The following is a 21,464-nucleotide window of genomic DNA, read 5'->3' on the forward strand; positions in this document are numbered from 1 at the left end:
ACAAGAAAGAGTGGCTAATACAATTTTGCTGAATAATGACCTACATAAATTCTACTTGTTGACTTGGACCTCAGTGAGCATAAAGGAATGTTTCCTTGTTTTCTTATAAGATTTTAACTTGCAGATTTAGTTGAGCATTCACCTTGCTATCATGCGTAATGATCTTTTCTCTGGTATCTCTGTAATTTAGAGGATCCGAATTCTGCAGTGATGTAAATGGAGGTATAAGTTACACATCAGGATTCAGTTCAGCAGTGACACAAACAGTGGTGGTGCCAATTACACATTGGATGTACGCTGGTTAGATAGGTAGTGTAAATCATTAAAGCAGGCAGCTTGTACCAATTGGACACTCACTGGGCATGTAAATCTAATGTAATGTACATGCTAAATGGTCAGAAAGGGGTAGCATATTAGGAAAAGCAACTAGCAGAAATTTTCAGCTTTTCTCACCTCTTCTGTTTCCTGGGTACCTATATTACTTGGCACCTACATATAGCTGTGTAAATGTATACATCTAGGAACAAAGCACATAGTTCATACTTACAGGATAGTGGTCTCTATCCTGGGAAGCTGTGACTCTGAAAAAATGTGGGGGTTTTGGTGGATAATCAGCTACACGTGAACTTCTAATGTGATGCTATGGCTAAAAGGGCTCATGCAATCTTTGGGTGCATAAACAATGGAATTTCAAGTAAGAGCAGAGAGGTTATTTTAACTCTGTATTGGGCACTGGTGCAACTGCTGCTGGAATGCTGTGTGCAGTTCTGGTGACCACAATTCAAGAAGGATGCTGAAAAATTGGAGAGGGTTCAGAGAAGAGCCACAAGATTTATTAAAGGATTAGAAGACATAAGAATGGCCATACTGGGTCAGACCAATGGTCCCTCTAGCTCAGTATCCTGTCTTGCCAATGCCAGGTGTCCCAGAGAGATTGAACAGAACAGGTAATCATCAAGTGATCCATTCCCTGTTGCCCATTTCCCAGCTTCTGGCAAAGAGAGGCTAGGGACACCATCCCTGCCCATCCTGGCTAATAGCCATTGATGGACCTATCCTCCATGAACTTATCAAGTTATTTTATGAACCTTGTTATAGTTTTGGCTTTCACAACATCCTCTGACAAAGAGTTCGACAGGTTGATTGTGCGTTGTGTGAAGAAGTACTTCCTTCTGTTCATTTTAAACCTGCTGCCTATTAATTTCATTTGGTGGCCCATAGTTCTTGTGTTATGTGAAGGTATAAATAACACTTCCTTATTCATCTTCTCCACACCCATCAAGATTTTATAGACCTCTGGGTCTATATCTATATCATATCCCCCCTTAGTTGTCTCTTTACCAAGCTGAAAAGTCCCAGTCTTATCAATCTCTCCTCAAATGGAAGCTGTTGCCTGTTTCCATACCTCTTCCAATTCCAATATATCTTTTTTGAGATGGGATGATCAGATCTGCACACAGTATTCAAGGTGTGGGCATACCATGGATTTAAATAGAGGCAATATGATATTTTTCTAAAGGTTCCCAACGTTATGTTAGGTTTTTTTGACTGCCGCTGCACATTGAATGCATATTTCCATCCTACCATCAACCTCAGCCTGGTCCATCCACACAAGAGATCCACTTCCTGGACACTACAGTGCTAATAAACGATGGTCACATAAACACCACCCTATACCGGAAACCTACTGACCGCTATTCCTACCTACATGCCTTCAGCTTTCACCCTAACCACACCACACGATCCATTGTCTACAGCCAAGCTCTGTGATACAACCGCATTTGCTCCAACCCCTCAGACAGAGACAAACACCTACAAGATCTCTATCAAGCATTCTTACAACTACGATACCCACCTGCGGAAGTGAAGAAAGAGATTGATAGAGCCAGAAGAGTTCCCAGAAGTCACCTACTACAGGACAGGCCTAACAAAGAAAATAACAGAACGCCACTAGTCGTCACCTTCAGCCCCCAACTAAAACCCCTCCAACGCATTTTTAAGGATCTACAACCTATCCTGAAGGATGACCCAACACTCTCACAAATCTTGGGAGACAGGCCAGTACTTGCCTACAGACAGCCCCCCAACCTGAAGCAAATACTCACCAGCAACCACATACCACACAACAGAACCACTAACCCAGGAACCTATCCTTGCAACAAAGCCCGTTGCCAACTGTGCCCACATATCTATTCAGGGGACACCATCACAGGGCCTAATAACATCAGCCACACTATCAGAGGCTCGTTGACCTGCACATCCACCAATGTGATATATGCCATCATGTGCCAGCAATGCCCCTCTGCCATGTACATTGGTCAAACTGGACAGTCTCTACGTAAAAGAATAAATGGACACAAATCAGATGTCAAGAATTATAACATTCATAAACCAGTCGGAGAACACTTCAATCTCTCTGGTCACGTGATTACAGACATGAAAGTTGCGATATTACAACAAAAAAACTTCAAAACCAGACTCCAGCGAGAGACTGTTGAATTGGAATTCATTTGCAAATTGGATACAATTAATTTAGGCTTGAATAGAGACTGGGAGTGGCTAAGTCATTATGCAAGGTAACCTATTTCCCCTTGTTTTTTCCTAACCCCCCCCCCCCCCAGACGTTCTTGTTAAACCTGGATTTGTGCTGGAAATGGCCCACCTTGATTATCACACACATTGTAAGGAGAGTGATCACTTTAGATAAGCTATTACCAACAGGAGAGTAGGGTGGGGGGAGAGAAAACATTTTGTAGTGGTAAACACCCATTTTTTCATGCTTTGTGTGTATAAAAAGATCTTCTATACTTTCCACAGTATGCATCCGATGAAGTGAGCTGTAGCTCACGAAAGCTTATGCTCAAATAAATTGGTTAGTCTCTAAGGTGCCACAAGTACTCCTTTTCTTTTTGCGAATACAGACTAACACGGCTGTTACTCTGAAACCTGTCATTGAATGAATGTTTTCAGGGAACTATCCACAATGACGCCAAGATCTTTCTTCATGGGTCTAAATTAACTGTTACTACTCATTTTATATGGGATTATGTTTTCCAATGTGTATTACTTTTTGCATTTATCAACATTGAATTTCATCTGCCGTTTTGTTTCCCAGTCACTCAGTTTTGTGAGATCTCTTTGTAACTCTTCGCAGTCTGCTTTGGACTCATCTATCTTGAGTAGTTTTGTATCATCTGAAAAATTTGCCACCTTACTGTTTACCCCTTTTTCCAGATCAATTATGGATATGTTGAACAATAATGGTCCTAGCACAGATCCCTGAGGGGCACCACTATTTACCTCTCTCCATTCTGAAAACTGACCATTCATTCCTACCCTTTTGTTTCCTATTTTTTAACCAGTTACTGATCCATCAGAAAACCTTCCCTCTTATCCCATGACAACTTACTTTGCTTAAGAGCCTTTGGTGAGGGACCTTGTCAAAGGCTTTCTGAAAATCTAAGTACACTATATCCACTGGATCCCCCTTGTCCACATGCTTGTTGACCCCCTCAAAGAATTCTAGTAGATTGGTGAGGCATGATTTCCCTTTACAAAAACCCTGTTGACTCTTCCCCAACGAATCATACTCATCTGTGTGTCTGACAATTCTGTTCTTTACTATAGTTTCAACCAGCCTGGTACTGAAGTTAAGCTTACTGGCCTGTAATTGTTGGGATCACCTCTGGAAACTTTTTTAAAAATTGGCATCACATTAGCTAACTTTCAGTCATTTGGTACAAAAGCTGATCTAAATGATAGGTTACGTACCACAGTTAGCACTTCTGTCATTTCATATTTGAATTCCTTCAGAACTCTTGGGTGAATATCATCTGGTCCTGGTGACTTGTTGTTGTTTAATTTATCAATTTGTTCCAAAACCTCCTCTAATGACACCTCAATCTGGAACAGTTCCTCAGATTTGTCACCTAAAAAGAATGGCTCGGGTTTGGGAATCTCCCTAACATATTCAGCTGTGAAGACTGATGCAAATAATTCATTTAGTTTCTCCGCAATGGCCTTATCTTCCTTGAGTGATCCTTTAGCATCTTGATCGTCCAGTGGCTCCACTGGGTGTTTAGCAAGCTTCCTGCTTCTGATGGACTTAAAAAATTTTTGCTTTTACTTTTTGATTCTTTGACGAGTTGTTTTTAAAATTCTTTTTTGCCCTGCCTGATTACATTTTTACACTTCACTTGCCAGAGTTAATGCTCCTTCCTGTTTTCCTCAATAGGATTTAATTTCCACTTTTTAAAGGGTGCCTTTTTGCCTCTAACTGCTTCTTTTACTTTTTTGTTTAGCCACGGTGGCACTTTTTTGTGATAGACTCAAGGAGCTCAATCTATTTAGCTTAATTAAAAGGTTAAGGATTGATTACAGTCTATAAGTACCTAAATGGGGAAAACTGTTTAATAATGGGCTCTTCAGTCTAGCAGAGAAAGATATAACATGATCCAATGGCTGGAAGTTGAAGTTACACAAATTCAGACTGAAAACCAGGAGTACATTTTTAACAGTAAGAGTATTTAGCCTCCAAAACAATTTAGCAATGATCATGGTGGATTCTCCATCCCTGACCATTTTTAATTCAAGATTGGATTCTTTTCTAAAAGATCTGCTCTAGAAATTGTTTGCGGGAGGTTCTATGACCTGTGTTAGACAGATATCAGACTAAAGTATCACAATGGTTTCTTCTGGCCTGGGAATCTATGCATCTGTGAATCTCGTACTCCTATTGTCACCCCACTGAGTACCTAATTGGGTCAAGCGCCACTACTTTACCACTTACACTCTTTCACCGTTTTAGTGGCGTAACCAAGAGTAGACTCTGTGTGTATCTAATGTTCCCACAACATATATCTAAATGCTGTATGTCATGCCACAAATATGTCATGTAGTTTAATTATTGCTTCACCCTGTATCTTTTACACTGACCTTTAAAGGCATTTCCAGACTCTAGGTTGGGCCTAACAGCTAGGCTGAGATCACCAACACCCTCTGGCCACTAGCTCAGGTGGCAACCATTTTTGTCATTAGTCTTTACAAACCTGGGTCAAATCCAAATTGACAAGCTACAGGTGAGAGGTTTAGGGTCTGACTCTATATTGCCTGGCACATGGTGTCATTCTTTACACCTGTCCACAGTGGGGGTAAAGTGCTACCATTCTGAGCTGGTCATGAGTTATGGCCAATCTGCACAAGAGCAAATGTCTACAGAGTGCCCAATCAAGCCCTTCCTGTCTTATTGCAAGCACCCTGTATCCTCCATTTGCCTATGATTGTGAAAGATGATTACCATGCTATTTTAGTGGTTTCTTTTCTTAATAGTCAGCTGTTAAACTGATGTTAGTAGCGTGTATAAACACTTTGTTTTGCAGCCCGTGCTCATTGGATTGATTTATTTTATAAAATTACCCTAAACACAAAACAACAATCAACATGTATGTATAAAAAATTCATATGCTTTATATGCTAAACCCTCTTTTTTTTTTCCACAGCATGTTTTTTTTAATCATGTTTTTGACTTGTCTCCCTTCAAATAGCTCCTAAATAATGCAGTTTATTTTGGATGATTGATTACAGGAATCTGGCTCATGCAACCAAAGCATGACATTTTAAATCACATCTTCTTTTCATTTTTAAGGAATGAAATGATAAATCATGTCAAGATACAAAGATCATTTTGAGGCTGCAGCAAGTTATCTACATGGGTTCCCCCTATAGCTCCTTCAACTGATAGAATAGTATCATGACTTATTAAAATTATGCCTGGCTTCCTATTATAGCTATATCTCAAAAGGAAAACAAATAGAGTCACTAGTTCTCTTTATAATGTTATCACTAAATTAATGATACATTTAATAAGTCTCTTGCTAAAAAGGCTACAGATGATGCAGAATTGTATTATAGGTAAACCGTGGCTCCTGTGGGTTTCACTTCCAAATCCCTTTACATAGAAGTCTAAGAGGATGTTTTTTGTTTTTTTCATATTGTTTTCTGTTATGCATTGATTTAAAAACTTGTTCCTTGGCGAGAGCCAAAAAAAATGGCTACTTTATTGCTTGGTGTTAGTTTGTTCCATGGAATTATGTCTCTTTATTCTTGTAAAAGCCACCATCCTCCTAATCCATATGCTTAAAGGCACTGAGTTAAAATGAGTGATTAGAAGCATTCCTACTGTCTGTTAGCCATGTTACAAAATCTAACTTACTTCAGTCAAAGTTTTCCATTCATCTCAAATTTCCCAGTTACAACAGAACTTGCCAGCGTCATTGTCTTTTGGAATAGACACTCGGGTGATAATATTGGTGGTGTCACCCCCTTTTAGTGCAAATGAGTGGGATGGGCCATCAGGGATCCAGTTACAGCTCGCTGATTCTGTGTACCGTTTTGTGCTGGGTCGAACATGCGTTGAGTCAACTTAGGGGCTGCTCTAAACTTTGCCAACTGGCTAAGGTCAATAAGGGACCTAGCTGAGATTTGGAGAACCCCAGTTGTGATCTGTCCCATATCCTACAATAGGGTGGGTGTGGTGGCTAACACTGGAGCTGGCTTTGCCAGTTGACAGCTCCCTAGGGAATTCTCAGCTGGCCAGCTAGGGCTGTATTCCAGCTAAAAGTAGCAAAAGTGGGGCTGTCAATGGCACTGGGTTAAGGATGATGATTTGGATAGATCTGAAATTTGGCTCAGGTGAAATTTGGATGCTTAATAAAACAAGCCATGATATTTTCAAAGGTCAGTGTGGGACAGAGTCACTGCATATCTAATACAAAATACAACATTATTACTATGAACATATATTTTAATCACCCTGTCATATTTTAGCCACAATATTTTATAATTTGAAAACAGTTTTTTAAAATGAGACCAAGGTCATTTTATACAGGTATTTTGTAACCATCTGCATGTGGGGTCATACATTTGTGAAAATCAAAAGCATCATACTCACAAGTGGAAAAAAACATCATTTGATTTTATGTCCAAATGCCAAAATGCCGAAGGTAGATAAATGAGCCAGTGTGCTGGCTCAATGTTAATTCTTTACATTGCAATGCTGACAGCCTGAGCTGGGTAGCTTGTAGCAATCTCTTGCTCCTTGAGTTGGGAGATGATCTTGCAGTTAAGGCACTGGATTGGGACTCGAATTTGGGGTCAATTCCTGGCTCTTCCACAGAGTTCCTATGTGCCCTTGGGCAAATCACTGAATCTCTGTGCCTACAGTTTTCCATCTGTAAAATGGGGATAATGCTTTTCTTGTCTGTCTCATCTATTTGGATTATAAGATGTTTTTGGCAGGCGCTATATCTTACTATGTGTTTTTCAGCACCTAGCACAATGGGGCTCTGATCTCACTTGAGACATCTGATGTGCTACCCTAATACAAATAATTAATAATTAAAATTGCCATGACAGTGTGATTACCTAATGTGGGAGAGGGTATTTATTGCCCAGCAGTGATCTCCTGGGCCAGTTAAGACACAGCATTGATGAGCTCCATAGGCACGTCTATCCAGTCATAAGACAATAACGGTCTCAAAGGTGGAAGTGACATGAAGAGGGAGTAACTAGGGGGAAACATGATAATTCCAGCCTGGGCACAGAGGACCCCTGTGCATCAAGCACACAACAGAGAGAAAAAATAGACTCTTGGGAATCTCAAAAAGTATTATGACAATCTAAGTCATACAATCTTTTTAAGTTCAGTGGATTCCAGTAAACTTGGCCCTGGTACTTTTTAAGCTTTGAAATTAATGTACTCACTTTCATTAGTTTGTCTAATTGATAGATGAGATTTTACAAAGGGAAAAAAATCTTTGTGGTCTAGCTTTTCAGGCTACCATTATGTCTATCAAAAACAAACAAACAAAAATACCCAGTCCACGCAATAAATCATTTTGGCAAATAAATGATACACATTTATATTTAGTTTACTCTGTTGTTAAAGCATCAGCACAATCTACAGAGGATGTTGCCTTCTCTTTTAACCTAATTCACTGATTAGCCTGTGTCAACCCTATTTGGTCTGTAAATTTAATATCAAGCTTTTTGCCTTGCCCTCATACTTTTTTCGGATGTGTCTTAGTCTCCGTTCGCTTAAAAACAGTTGCATAAGGCTGTGGTTCTTTTAAAAATTGTACCTCAGACATTTCATTAGTGAAACGTAAATACATATTTTAAATAAACATGGTATTAATAATTGCATAAAGAGAATGTCTAAAAAAATTGTTGGTCTCAGGAGAGAATAAACCATTAATGAATTACTACATTAGTGAAGTAGTTTGGGTAACAGTTGAGATGTTTGTACTAAGTTGATAAATGCTGCACTAGTAAATCACTTGCATATATCTTCTTTCCTAGCCTTAGTTCAGACCGCTTTAGATCTACAAAGGTTGTAGATAATTTTTGCACTCACTCAGTCAATGACTGGCAATGCGGCATGTAGCCGCAGTCATTCATTCTGTCAGTCAGCAGCCCTTGATAATGTGCCTGTCAATATAATTCAGTGCCTGTTCAAGGAAAGTGACATTTTGAATAGTGGACACTTTTCAAAAGCATTCATACAGGGTCAGTCTCATGATAAATAAATATATTTTGTGTTGAAAGCAAATATGCAATACGCAAGACCTGAAGAATGAGCAGAAATATACAATAGTTCTTTAGGACACCGTGAGCTGCAATCTTGAGAGAATGTCATAAGTGCATAGGCATGTTTTTTTTTCAGTATATTAATTAAGCAGGTATGGGCAATAAGCTCTTTGGGTAGGTACTGTCTTTTTGTTCTGTGTTTGTAAAGTGCCTAGCACAATGGGGCCCTGATCCATGATTGAGGCTCCCAGCACTTCTGCACTGCAAATAATAAATTAGAATGGCAATACTGATGATTCTCTAAATCCTGTAAAAAAGAGGTGCATATTTCATTGCCAAATGAAAAAAACAGGCAGAAATCTTTAATTACTCCTAACAGCATGCTAAACAAAGTATTTATAAGGCCTACAATGTTTGGCTTCCAGTTTATATTAATACCGTCTGAGAATGTGAAGGAGAAATATGTAATAGTGACAGGATGTTTAATGGTACCTCACCTTAAATGCATTTTAAAATATGTAAATCAATAAAAAAATTATTTGTAATAGCAGACTAAGAGTGCTGGTTAGCCCTACTGCTGAATGAAATGTATGCTCCAAGCCCTATTACCATACATCGTGGGAGCTGTAGTTAGGATTAATCTGTCAAAAGGGATGGTTTAGTGTTGATGAATATGACATGTGACCATTAATGATGTTGATTTTATCTCCTGAGATTAGCATGATTTACTTCGGATGGATAATAATGTCATTTGCTTGATGCAGTAGATCTGTTTACGAGCTGATTAAATTGTAAAGCCTTGCTTCATTTCATGCTATTTGGTTTACAGCTTCATTACTGCAATCACAAAAGCTGTGGAAATGTCCCACATCCCATGTCACAATAAATCATTGTTTAAGATTGCAGCTATGTATTTTAGCATTTCAGTTTTGCATGGACCATGCATTCCTTAACAAATATGTGATTGGGAATACATTAACAAAATCTTCTGGAACATACTGCTGCAGAAATATAGAAAATCAGCCTGAATCTTTTAATTGAGATTAAGGAAGCACTTGAGTAATTAGCTGTAACAAATTACCTTATTATTTAAACAGTGAAGTAAACGTTTTTGTTGCAAGAATGATTATCATAAATCTGCAGAGAAGTGACAGTCAAACAGCCATAAAGGAAACTTGTAAGCAAACTACATTTTCTGCCTATTACCTTTTACATTTGAATAAAATTTATCAGAGGCATACTTTAAAAAGAATGTATTTGTTGCTCTATAAGTATGGGAATGGTATGTATAACAAGCTATACCATCTGTAACTACTGCACTAGTCAGAGCACATCCATGTAAATCACAAAGAAAGAGGAGTCTGGTAACAATAACAGCATATAGTAATGGTGAAGATTGTGTCCACATTTTCATTATAAATTCCATTTTAAGGGAAGGAGGAGGGAGGGCGGTAATTGGACAGCAAATTCTTTTCTGTGCTGAAATTTTGCATGCAAAGGGCCAAATTTGTCTCTCGCTTCCACCCTGTAAATGTGGAGTAATCCCAGTGTCATCAGAGAAATGACAATCCCCAATGGCAGTGAGAAGAGCATCTTAGCTGGAGGGTGGTCTGATTCATTGTAATGAATTTTTCACTTTCACTCACAACTATATGAGCTGTTTTTTATAGTATGAATATCAAAACATGTTACATTTGCCAGTCCATGGTGCTTTTCTGACCATGTGGCTGTGTTAGAGAATTAAAAGTGATCAGTTAGGCCCCAGTTCAGCATGTTTAATGTTAATGGGAATACTAATATGCTTAAAGTTAGGCACATGCTTTACGTATCTTGCTCAATTGCTTAGTAAGTCATATGCTTAGAGTGCTTTTCCCTTATTTTAAAATAAGTGTTCCATTCCTTATTCATAAAAAGGCCTCATCCAGCTCCCATTAAAGTGCATGGGAAAAATCTCAACAAGGTCAAAGGGAATTGAATTGAATCACAATGCATTAAAAAGTGGATTTACTTTTCCTTAGATTCCATCCATCTCCCCAGCGCCTCTGCTCATCTCTCTGGCCACCTCAGAGTTTTTTGCTTTGGGGCTCTGAAGACCTTGGAGGGTTCGTGAAACTCCAAATGAAGTTAATGGGGGTTGCACAGACTCAGTTTGGCCCCAGCATTCAAAGTGAAACTCAATGTGTCCGAGGATTTCCAAATGTATCCAGACAAGGACAATGGCCACAATTTTCTAAAGTGGCCAGTGGTGGTGGATGCCTCTGTTTTTGGGCACCCAATTTGAGACACATTAGAGGGGCCTGATATTCAGAGGGTTCATGCTCAGAACTTTCTAAAAATCAGACCCTTTTACAGTGTCTCAACCTGGGCACCCCAAAATCATTAGTCGCATTTGCAAATCAGCCATACTTGTCTTTCTATTTCTACAGTGCCTACCAGAGCTCCAGTCCTGATTAAGGCCTCTGGACACTAGACATCCTCTAACAGGGCATGAGCTGTCTGTATTGTTGTCCACTGTTTAGCACTGAGCAGCTTTTCGGTACTTAAATGATAATAGCTGTTTCATTTCACCTGGCTTTGCATTGAGCCTACATCATAACTAGAGGTGAATTCAAATTGGATCCGGAGCCTGACCTGAACTTCACATTTCCAGCTGATCTCACAACAGTAAATCAGCCCAGGGTCTGCTTACACCTTCTTAAACCTTCCTATTGTTGGCTGCCTTCCCTGCTACAACCCACAACCCCCTCCAGCAGGAGGTTATACCCATGCTGACTGATGATGTACAACATACACCATGATTTATATTACCTTTCAGTTTAGCTCAGAGTATAATCCATGACTAAAAGTCTTTCCATTTACCAGTTTGTGTCACAACCCTAATGTTGTTTAACCATTTATTAAGCATAAGTTTGTACCCCTTTATCTGAACTGCGTTAGTTCTGTCTCAATCTAAGCACTGATAATGCACTCATCAGTGAAGTGTCTTGGACCGCTTTCCAGAAACACAGGGCCAGCATTAAGTCCCTAGGTTTTTCACTGTTTGCCAGGTGCTAATACCACACATGAGGGATTGATTGTATCTGTGCCATCTCCTACACTTGTGCAAAGTGGATATAAAAAGCTGCCTCGTGAGATTATCCAGACTAGGAAAAGTGGTTGAGGTTAGCTAACACATGTTAACTAACCAGGACCTTTCCCCCATCTTAGATGCAGGTTAACACCTTTCTCCTCAATTTAGCTAGGCGGGAGTCTAGGGTCATCTTCAACCAGCTAAGTCAAGGTAAAATATGTTAACCTGCATCTAATCTAGGGAAAGGTCAGGGTTCTCACACACTTGACCACTTTCCCTAGTCTGGACAAACCCTGAGTGAGTGAAAAATTCTGGTTTTTTAGAGTGTGTTAACCCTACTTTGCACAACTATGAATAACTATACAGGGCCCAAAGCAGTGAAGAATCAAGTCTAATGGCTTTCCTGCAGCCTTGCCTTCTCTCAGCCCAGCCATGTACCTCCCTAACCCCACAGAGCACAAAATGTATACAATTCACCTGAATGTACTTCTGTGGGATAGGAAGGGGGGGAAGATACTGCTGCGTGGGGCTCACCTCCCTTCCATCTGAGCATTTGGGGACTATGTTAGCAGGGTGTTGGCCCATGGCATGAAGTGGTTTGCATGTACATCATGGAGGACCTCCACTCCACCACCCTTTATTTTTTCAGAGCTTAACCCCTGCAGAGTTGGTCAAAGTGTTTCAACTTTTGAAATTCTGATGATTTTTTTACATTGAAATATCAAGTAAAAGAGAGTGAAAATTTTTGATTAGCATGTTTATGAAGGTTTTGTCCTTTTTTTTGACCAGTTGTGAGTCAAGGAAAACATCTCCTTGAAGATAACCTGAGGTATGGATGCATTTTAATTTCCATTGATGATAATTAAAATGCTGAAAAAGAGAAAAGCTTATCTGTTCAAACACACATGAAACTGTACCTCCCAAAGAAACACTTGGCAATACAGTATTCCTCTGCCGCTAGCTTAAGTTTTACTACCTTCGTTTCACAGATATATGGGGTTTATAACTTGGAAATTAAACAGAACAAAAGCTTGTTCTTTTAGCCAGGCAGCACCTTTAGACACAACTTCATTATACTAAATTCCCCGCTGAGTCCATTACAAATATGAAAATTAACAACCCACCCACCAATGATAGGTAATTTAATTTACACATTAAGGTGCCCAAAACAAGTAGCAGGGATAGATGCCAGGCATCCTCCCTGTAGACGATGGACTGGTAGCAGAGTTCTGGAGAGGGATACTACTTCAGTCTAATGGCTGGTGTAGGCCCCATAGACTTAACACCCTCTGTCTCTCCATGGGGAGGGAAGAACTGAAGGATCTAAGCAATGCATAATTTTTTAGTCTCGCCCCTGGCTGGCCTACCCCCACTCTGCCTCCAAACACTCTGCACATGCATATCCTGTGCGGGCACCACACACACGGATTGTACCACAACTTATACAGTGGAACTACACTGCGGGCGTGAGCTAAAACCCACTGAAGTCAAAATAAATACTCCCATTGTATCAAATGGGCATTGGGTCAGTCCCTTGTTCTCCGTCCACACACAGGCTCTGATTCAGGAAAATAAATAAGCACATGCTTGTCCTGAATAGAGATGCTTTCCCCAATCAGGGCCTTATGGAGAAAGAATAGGATTTGCCCCCGGCAGTCAATTTCAGCCCATTCACAAATTCATTAATGTCAGCAGAGTTGCACCATGGCCAAATTTGTCACTAACTGGTTATAAGTCTAACCTGTCAACCTGAAGATCGATGCTGTTCATAAGCAGGACTTCTTGGCATGGTGTCTTCTGTGATGGGCCCTGGAATTTGGAATTCGCTCCCCACGTGGTAAGAAATAGCCCAAATCTGTTGACTTTCAAAGTATGCTGCAAAGCCCTTCTATTCAGATGGCTGTTGAGGGAGAGCTGAGGTAGATAGGTGAAGAGGAATAGAGTCAGAGGGGCAAATCTGTAGATGCTATCTTCAATGCATTCATCATTGTAGGTTCCAGGCATTGCAGTTGGACTGTGATGCTGAGCACCTCTGATAATCAGGCCTATAGGTGCTTTGACGGTTGAAAGACAGTAGGAAGATGTAGTGATAGATGCCAAGGCCAGAAAAAGCATGATGGTCCTTGACTCTGACCTCCTGTATAACATAGTTTGGCCACAGAATTTCACCCTGGAGTTAGTCTTCCGCATTGCGTCCAATAACTTTTGGCAGAACTAGCTAGGCAACATGAAAAATACTGAGACAGATCATTTCTCAGTTTCCTCCTTCACAAAGCTCAAAAATGGTCTTTGCGAAGAGCAAATGTAGCTCATTCGCTTGTTGTCTTCCCAGTAGTGCAGAGACTATGGTCTAGCCCTTTAAATATACAAGGTATTCTAGAATTTTGACGTTCTGAACTGCAACGCTGCAAGAAGAATCTAACTCTTAATGTGCAAACCTAAGACAATATGAACAGTACATTGCTTGCTTGCTTTCTGCCAAGGTTGGCATGTAGTAGAATGTAATACTTTTTTCTTTTACTTAATTCAAAATTAAATTGAGTCATCCAATTAGAGAAGCAACTGGAGTCTGAAACTGTAAAAGCCATTGAAACCGTCTTTGTATTTTAGAGAATATGTACCACTTACTAATGGAAGAGTTACCCTAAGTGATTGGCAACTGGTCAGCTATTATGCTCTGTTTTAGCAGGGCTTTTTCCCCCACCCCCACCCTCCCACATCAGAAGAGTTTGGGGAAAGTATTGAAAACTATTGAAAGGCTTTGCTTAGGCTTTTATCTTTTAAATCAGTGTCATACTAACAAAAAGATGTTTTGAAGTCCTTAACAGCTAATTGACTAACTGGTTTTCTTTGAACATAAAACTTGTCAAGGCCTTGATTGTTGCGAATCCATGGAGATAGATTTTGGCTGGCTGCCTAAGCAGCAGGTCTCTGAACACTAGGATAACACTTTCCAAAATCATTCAGCCTTATCCCCACTAATGTTATTTAAACAAACTTAATTGACTAAACCCCTCATTTTTGTGCGTTCTGTCTGAGGTGCTACTTGAGAGAAGAGGCCCTCAAGGAATATAGCAAAAATGACAAAAGCCTGATCCTTCTTCAACCTTTGATTTCTCGACCCATGTTTATTTACATTCAATAACTAACACTAGCTGCATTAATATTCTACTCCCTGTAAACAGAAAAATCTGTGAAAGCCCCTCAGTTTCCTTTGGTAACTGAGCTTTAGTATGGCTCCAAACTTAAACTCTCTAAATAGTGTAAAATTACTGGCACCCAATGCAGTAACATTAATCATTATCTTCAGATAATTGACTGTGCATGTCACGCAAGAAGCTGTTTCAATATGAAAAAAAAAACAGTTTCAAACTGAAAGTTACATCTTGATGTTTTTCATTTCAGTGAAATTCTACTGAGGTGACACCATCAGGATAATTCTGTTAAATTCAGCATGCTGGACCTACTAAAAATATGTAACCATAGAATTACAGGATTATTATTAATAGCACTGCCAACTACTTTTCCACTATGATAAAACAGTTCCATATTGAGTGGAAGTGGTTTATCAAATTAAAAATCCATATTGAAATAATATTTATACTGGAGGCCAATATCAGAATGATACCAAATGATAAAACTGCTTTTCCAGGGACTTGATGGTTCATGAATGGATAGAGCCTCTAGATGTCTGTTCACATCAGCCAAGCTCAGTAGTAAAATAAAGTTGTTAGCCCATGCAAAACTCATTAGATGCTATCTGCAATGAGTTGGTGATCTCCATCCAGTGCCTAATGCAGAAGGGCTGACATCTCACTTGGACTCTGTGCAAATTATTAACTGCAGGGGCTGGTTTGGGCAAGATGACAATGTAGAGCTGGGGTCACCTGCATACTCAGGGTCGGACCTGAAGAAGGGCTCTGTGTAAGCTCAAAAGCTTGTCTCTCTCACGAACAGAAGTTGGTCCAATAAAAGATATTACCTCGCCCACCTTGTCTATCTACTTAGGGTATGTCTGCATTGCAGTCAGGGTGTATGATTGCAGCACAAGTAGGCACAGCCACGCTAGCTTTAATCTAGCTAGCTTGGGTACCAATAGCAGAGAAGCTGCAGCATGATCGGTTTCGGCAGAGGCTGTACAAGCCCCCCCAGGAACCTGGGTGCGTACTTGAGCAGCTCACCCATACTGCTGTGGCTTCACTGTTTTAGCTGAGCTAGCTTGGGGATATATATACACATTCCAAAATTGCACCTTGGACTACTGGATAGGCATATTCACAGAGTCCAACACCTGCTGACTAACTTTACTGGTAGTACTATTTATATATTGAACAGAAGAAGTGATGAACAACTGCCCAGGATCCTCTTCTCTCAAAAAGAAGCCACTCAAGAGTGACTCCAGTCTTGTCTATACACAAACTTGCACCAGGTTAGTTAAACCAGTTTAGTTGAACTAGTAGTACAAACTCCATTGTGGACCCCCTTATTTTGATTTGAAGCAGTTTTATTTAATTTTAGCTTAAACCTGTTCATAATCAAGTTAAGACAAATCAAAATAGCCTTGTTTAAATCTAAATAGAATGTCAACATGGGGCTGCATTGGTTGGACTTAATTGGTTTTAAAATCACACCACTTGTTAAACCAGTGCAACTGTGTGTGTAGACAAACTCTGCCTACACCTGCTACGGTTTATCTGTGTAAACCTGACCTTGTTATTGATATTACTGAATGCAGCTGACAGATGTAAAAGGATCGCCCTTGTTTACAGTGTATGCATAGCTTTCTCTCAACCCCCATTTATTTACTTACTCTTTGCAAAGAACTGGTTTCCAGAGCTCAGTGAGCCACAGATGCTTCATATTTTGTGTTCAGTGTCACTTGTAGATTAAGTACTACAGACAGGAGAAGAACCGTGGTTATTTTTCCTTTGCCAAACAGACAGGCAGTTGTTGGTGTGACAGCACTCTATCAAGTTCAGACATAAGACCGTGGGAGGAAAAATCTGCCTTTTTTAAAAAAATCTTTGATAGGGTATTTTTCAACATAGAAAAAATAAAATGAAGCCCTTTTAAATATAAAGTATTTCTTTGGGGTCATTGTGGATATCTCTGAAACCACTTACTCAATGTGCAGTGGCAGTCAAAAAAAACTTAGGAACCACTAGGAAAGGAATAGATATTAAGACAGGAAAATATCACAATGCCACTCGATAAATCCACGGTACATCCACACCTTGAATACTGTGTGCAGTTCTGGAGTTCCATCTCAAAAAGATAGTGTAGAATTGGATAAAGTACAGAGAAAGGCACCAAAAATTAGTAGGGTTATGGAACAGCTTCCAGATGAGGAGACATGAAAAAGTCTGGGACTGTTCAGCTTAGAAAAGAGATATTGGGGGGGGACAGGGAAGGAAGAGATAGGATAGAGGGCTATAAAATCATGAATGGTGTGGAGAAAGTAAATAAGGACGTTCTATTTACCCTTCATATAACACACAAATCAGCACTCATCCAATTAAATGAATAGGCAGCATGTTTAAAATAAATGTAAGGAAGTACTTCTTCACACAATGCATAGTCAACCCTGTGGAACTCATTGCCAGGGGATGTTGTGAAGGCCAAAAGTATAACTGGGTTCAGAAAGAATTAGATAAGTTCATAGACGATAGATACATCTATTGCTATTAGCCAAGATGGTCAGGGATGCAACCCCATGCTCTGAGTGTCCTTAAACCTCTGACTGCCAGAAGCTGGGACTGAACAACAGGGGATTGATCAGTTGATAAACTGCACTTTTCTGGTCATTTCCTCCGAAGCGTCTGGTGCTAGCCACTGTTGGAAGATAGAATACTGCGCTAGATGGACCATGGGTCTGACCCAGTATGACCATTTGTATGTTCTTATGGTCTAAATATTTGTGTTTGTCCCTTGTATTTTCCTGGACCTGCCATGGATACTCTGTCAAATCCTCAAATGTCCAGGACTTCCACTATTACATTTCTATCATTTATCCCTGTTGTTGGCTTTAGCAGTTGCTTTAAAAAATAAAACAGCAGCCTATAAATTAAAGTGCATTATAAGATCAACAAATAAACACAAACAGTTCAAAATATGAGGGGAAGAATAGACCCAATAGCCTTAGCTAAAGGCAGAGGGCCAGAGCCTCAGCTAGTGTAAATCATCGTATCACCACTGAAACCAATGAAACTATTACACTAGCATAGGATCTAGCCCAGAGAGATCTTTTCTCTCATTGGTTCATGGGCCAATCACTTGTATAAACCTCATTGACACCAATGGTTAATTAACCCCCATCCGCTCACTAGCAATAAGAGTGTCCCTATGAAATGGTTTAAACTTTAGATTTTCTGCTTTTTGCAGCTCTCTGTGCCACCCCTTTATATTTTTTTTCCTATTCACAGTTTATTTTAAAATTCCGTTTCCATGGGGTAGATGTCCCCCCTCTCTCCCCGGTAGAAAAACCTGAAAGAGGAATCAGGGGAGAGGAAAATTCCATGAGTCTCCCACATCATTAATGTTTCAAATGATTCACTTTGGGGTTGGTGGGGGCAGCAATACACAGCACACATTTCCACTCTGTGCTGTCCACTGCCCACCTGTTCCCCACATGCAAATCCCTGATCCCAAAGAGGCCTCTCAGTGTAATTGCTGGAAACAGTGCTGCAGAGACACCTACATGGACAGCCTGTATGAAGAAGACTTTCCATGCACAGACCCTGGGGCTTGATCAGAGCCCATGTTTTCCAAGTAACCAAATCTGCTCAGGTCAATAGTGACTGAAAGGTGCCATCACTTGATGACTCAGTGCTCACAATTCCACCACAATGAGCATTAGCTAGCTCCTGTTAGCATTCTCAGCAGTGAGACCATCCACTGAATGGGCCATGAGGACTGAACTGCCTCCTTACCCCGAAAGGTGATTCTTGCAAACCAGGTTCGTTATCTCCTGACTGGGCAGCATGGGGAGATTAGCACTGCTATCGCCTTTTCTGTACCTATGCTGTCACTGAACAGACGTCTGTGTCCCAGGGCCCAAGCACTAAATTCATATCCATATATAGATCTCATACATTACATCAAAATCCAATAAAAAGCTCTTTCTAAAACGTACACACCCAAGAGGGATGAGCAGCTCCTTTTTGGAGCCATTCTGGTTTTCCGGGTTAAAATACAAAATTGAGCAAATGAGATGCTTTCTCTGCTTCAGATTTGCAGTCCCTCAGGTAAATACATAATTAGATTTTTTTTAATGTGTATCATATGTCTTATACACTGGAGCTATTTGAATCTATTGTGTAATAAAACGATGATGTATTTAGGGATCATGCAGTCCATAGCTGTGTAACTATATTGGCCTGGTTTCAATATAAACTCCAGAGAGCTTGAGCACTGCAGGTAAGTGCTGGGGGGGGGGGGGGGGACCACAAAGGTCTGGTTCTTTTTACACTGGGATAACGCTATTGACTTCAAACTGGCATAATTCCATTGCTCCTGGTTGACACTCATGTACTTTAGCTTTTCTCAAACTATAGGGCTAGTTCCTACTGGTGGGACCTGGACAGTGGCTGGGGTTTGGAGGAATTAATATTCTGTTTTACTTGTATACCTTTTTTAATAATAAAATTCAAGTCACTGCTTGGGATTTTCTGTTACAGTGTTTCCAAACCTTTTCAGATTGGGGACTCTCATTCAAAGTCAAAAACTTTTGCAACTATAGAAGTAAGAGTTAAAAATGTACTGAGGATAACACTGAGACTATATAATTTGTGTGTGTGTTTTGGGAGGCTGACAAAGAATGCTTGACCTTAAAGAGTAAGGGAGTGAGATTTTTCTTTAGAGTTACTGTAACAAAATTATCAGTACCTCACAACCCCCTTTTCCCTATGGGTCACAAACCACCAATTGAGAAACACATTCCCCTCTGTGTCTGAGCCACGCTCTCCCAAGACTGGGCACTGACTCCTCCAGGACACCAGGGATTACTGTGGTGTTGATGCTGAGAACAGGAAGACTGTCTCCCTACTTCTGCTCTCAGTGTTCCCCCTGCTGATGCCTAGTCAATGTGCAGTAGAGAGCGGGAAGACCTGGTCCCCTTCAGACTTCTTACCCTTGTTCTGTCCCAGTAGCTTGCCCCCTCTGAACTCCATATGCCCCCCCCCCCCACAGCCTGTTCCCCTACCAAGTCCTGTCTCCAGGGATTTGCCCAGTTAAATTAACTGGATATAAACCATCTGTAAACCAATTTAGTGTATTCACCTGTTAAATGAATTTCAAAACCCAGTTGAGTTAAACCCATACAAGTTTGGGGTGTAGACATACAGCCTAACTGCAAAGAGCCTGAAACAGCAGCTGTCTGGGAAATGTGAACTCCCCCAGTTATGTTAATGATAGTTAATTCTGAAGACTTTCTCTGGATGACAAATCAAGGTCAAGAATTTTTTTAAAATAGGAGCCTAAATGTAGGCTGATTTATGCTCTTTAAGTAGATTTAGCATTTTGAAAATCAGCTCACTTATTGAAATCCTGATTCCATAAACACGTAAGCATGTGAATAACTTTACTCCTACAAGTAACCCCATTGAACTGGAACTACCTATGTGATTAAAGTTACTCAAGTGTATGAATTCTTGCAGAAGTGGGGGTATAGAAGCCAAGATGAGTATTTAGAAGCCTAACTTTAGGCTCCTATTTTTTAAAATCTTGGCCATAAATGTCAATGTAGACACATGTCAACTATGTATGGAGTGGTTTGGGGACAGGGATGTGACCCTCTTTGTTCAAATCTCAGCAGGACTGGGAACAAGAAATCAGCCTGGAGAAGTGGAGAGATCAGTTGAAAACTTGGCTCACTTGCTCTCTTCCCCTGGCCTTAGCTACACAGGAGTAGCAGCGCTGTCAAACACACCTGTGGATTTCAAGCAAAGAATTCCAGAAGGTCAGTGATTGACAAGGAAAAAGTAAGGTTTCTCTGGAGAATGTTCTTTGATATTAAGAACTTTTTAAATAATGTGTTCTGAAAACCCTTTCACAGATCTTTCCATAGATTGTTAAATTTTGTTTGGTTAAACTGTTGTTGTTCCATTTTCCTTTTGCAAACAAACTTTTCGTTATAAAGAACTGCATTTCCTTTCCCTTCAAACAAGAAAATTTAATTTGGTGACTACATGACTTTGACTATTTGCCGCTTTGCAGCATGGTTTTTCATTTTAAAAGGAAAATTATTAGTTCGTAGGGTTGTTCTTTTACTTGAAATTTTAAAATGTGGTTGGCTCTAGGTGGGATTTTGTTTGTTTTGTCTTCATTTGTTTTATAAAGACAAAATGTGTAGTTTGCTAGGATGGCTTTTCATTTCAGAAAGGAAATTCACAACATGTTTTGTTTTCATTTGAAAATGTGGTTGGTTCTAACTGGTTTGTTTGTGATTTGCTTTTCTTTTAGGAAGAGAAGCAGAATTATTTGTTGGGTTTTTTTATGGAAAAACATGTAGTTCTTTGGATTATTGCTTGCCTGAAATGCTTATTACCATGCAGTTCACAGTCTTTCATAAAGATGTAACTAATCTGTCCGTACATTGGCCCCCCACTCAGCAGTTCCCCAATGCAAAATCCTAGATTTGCTATTGCAAACCACACCCCTGGGCCCCACTCCAGAAAGCTAGAGTGTCACTCCAGACAGAGGATCTTGTTTTGGGAGGTGCCAGAATATGGGCACAGAATTTGTGTCCCATGCTCCCTCATACAGTATTCCTATTAGGCATGAACCTGCGTTAATACCATCACCAAAGTTG

The 21,464-nt window shown here is 40.0% G+C and overlaps 1 long non-coding RNA gene across 2 annotated transcripts; it reads left to right on the forward strand.

Moving 5' to 3' along the window:
• The first annotated feature begins 9,710 nt into the window (after nt 1–9,710).
• Nucleotides 9,711–21,009, forward strand: LOC122466499. Of its 2 annotated transcripts, none has more exons than XR_006292075.1 (4): nt 9,711–9,763; nt 12,446–12,485; nt 15,992–16,085; nt 20,466–21,009. It is a non-coding gene; the product is annotated as an uncharacterized LOC122466499 (long non-coding RNA). The 2 variants fall into 2 exon arrangements; XR_006292076.1 differs by having other exon boundaries at nt 20,469–21,009.
• Nucleotides 21,010–21,464: the final 455 nt, after the last annotated feature.

This window comes from Chelonia mydas, chromosome 7 (assembly GCF_015237465.2).
Source record: "Chelonia mydas isolate rCheMyd1 chromosome 7, rCheMyd1.pri.v2, whole genome shotgun sequence".
NCBI lineage: Eukaryota > Metazoa > Chordata > Testudines > Cheloniidae > Chelonia > Chelonia mydas.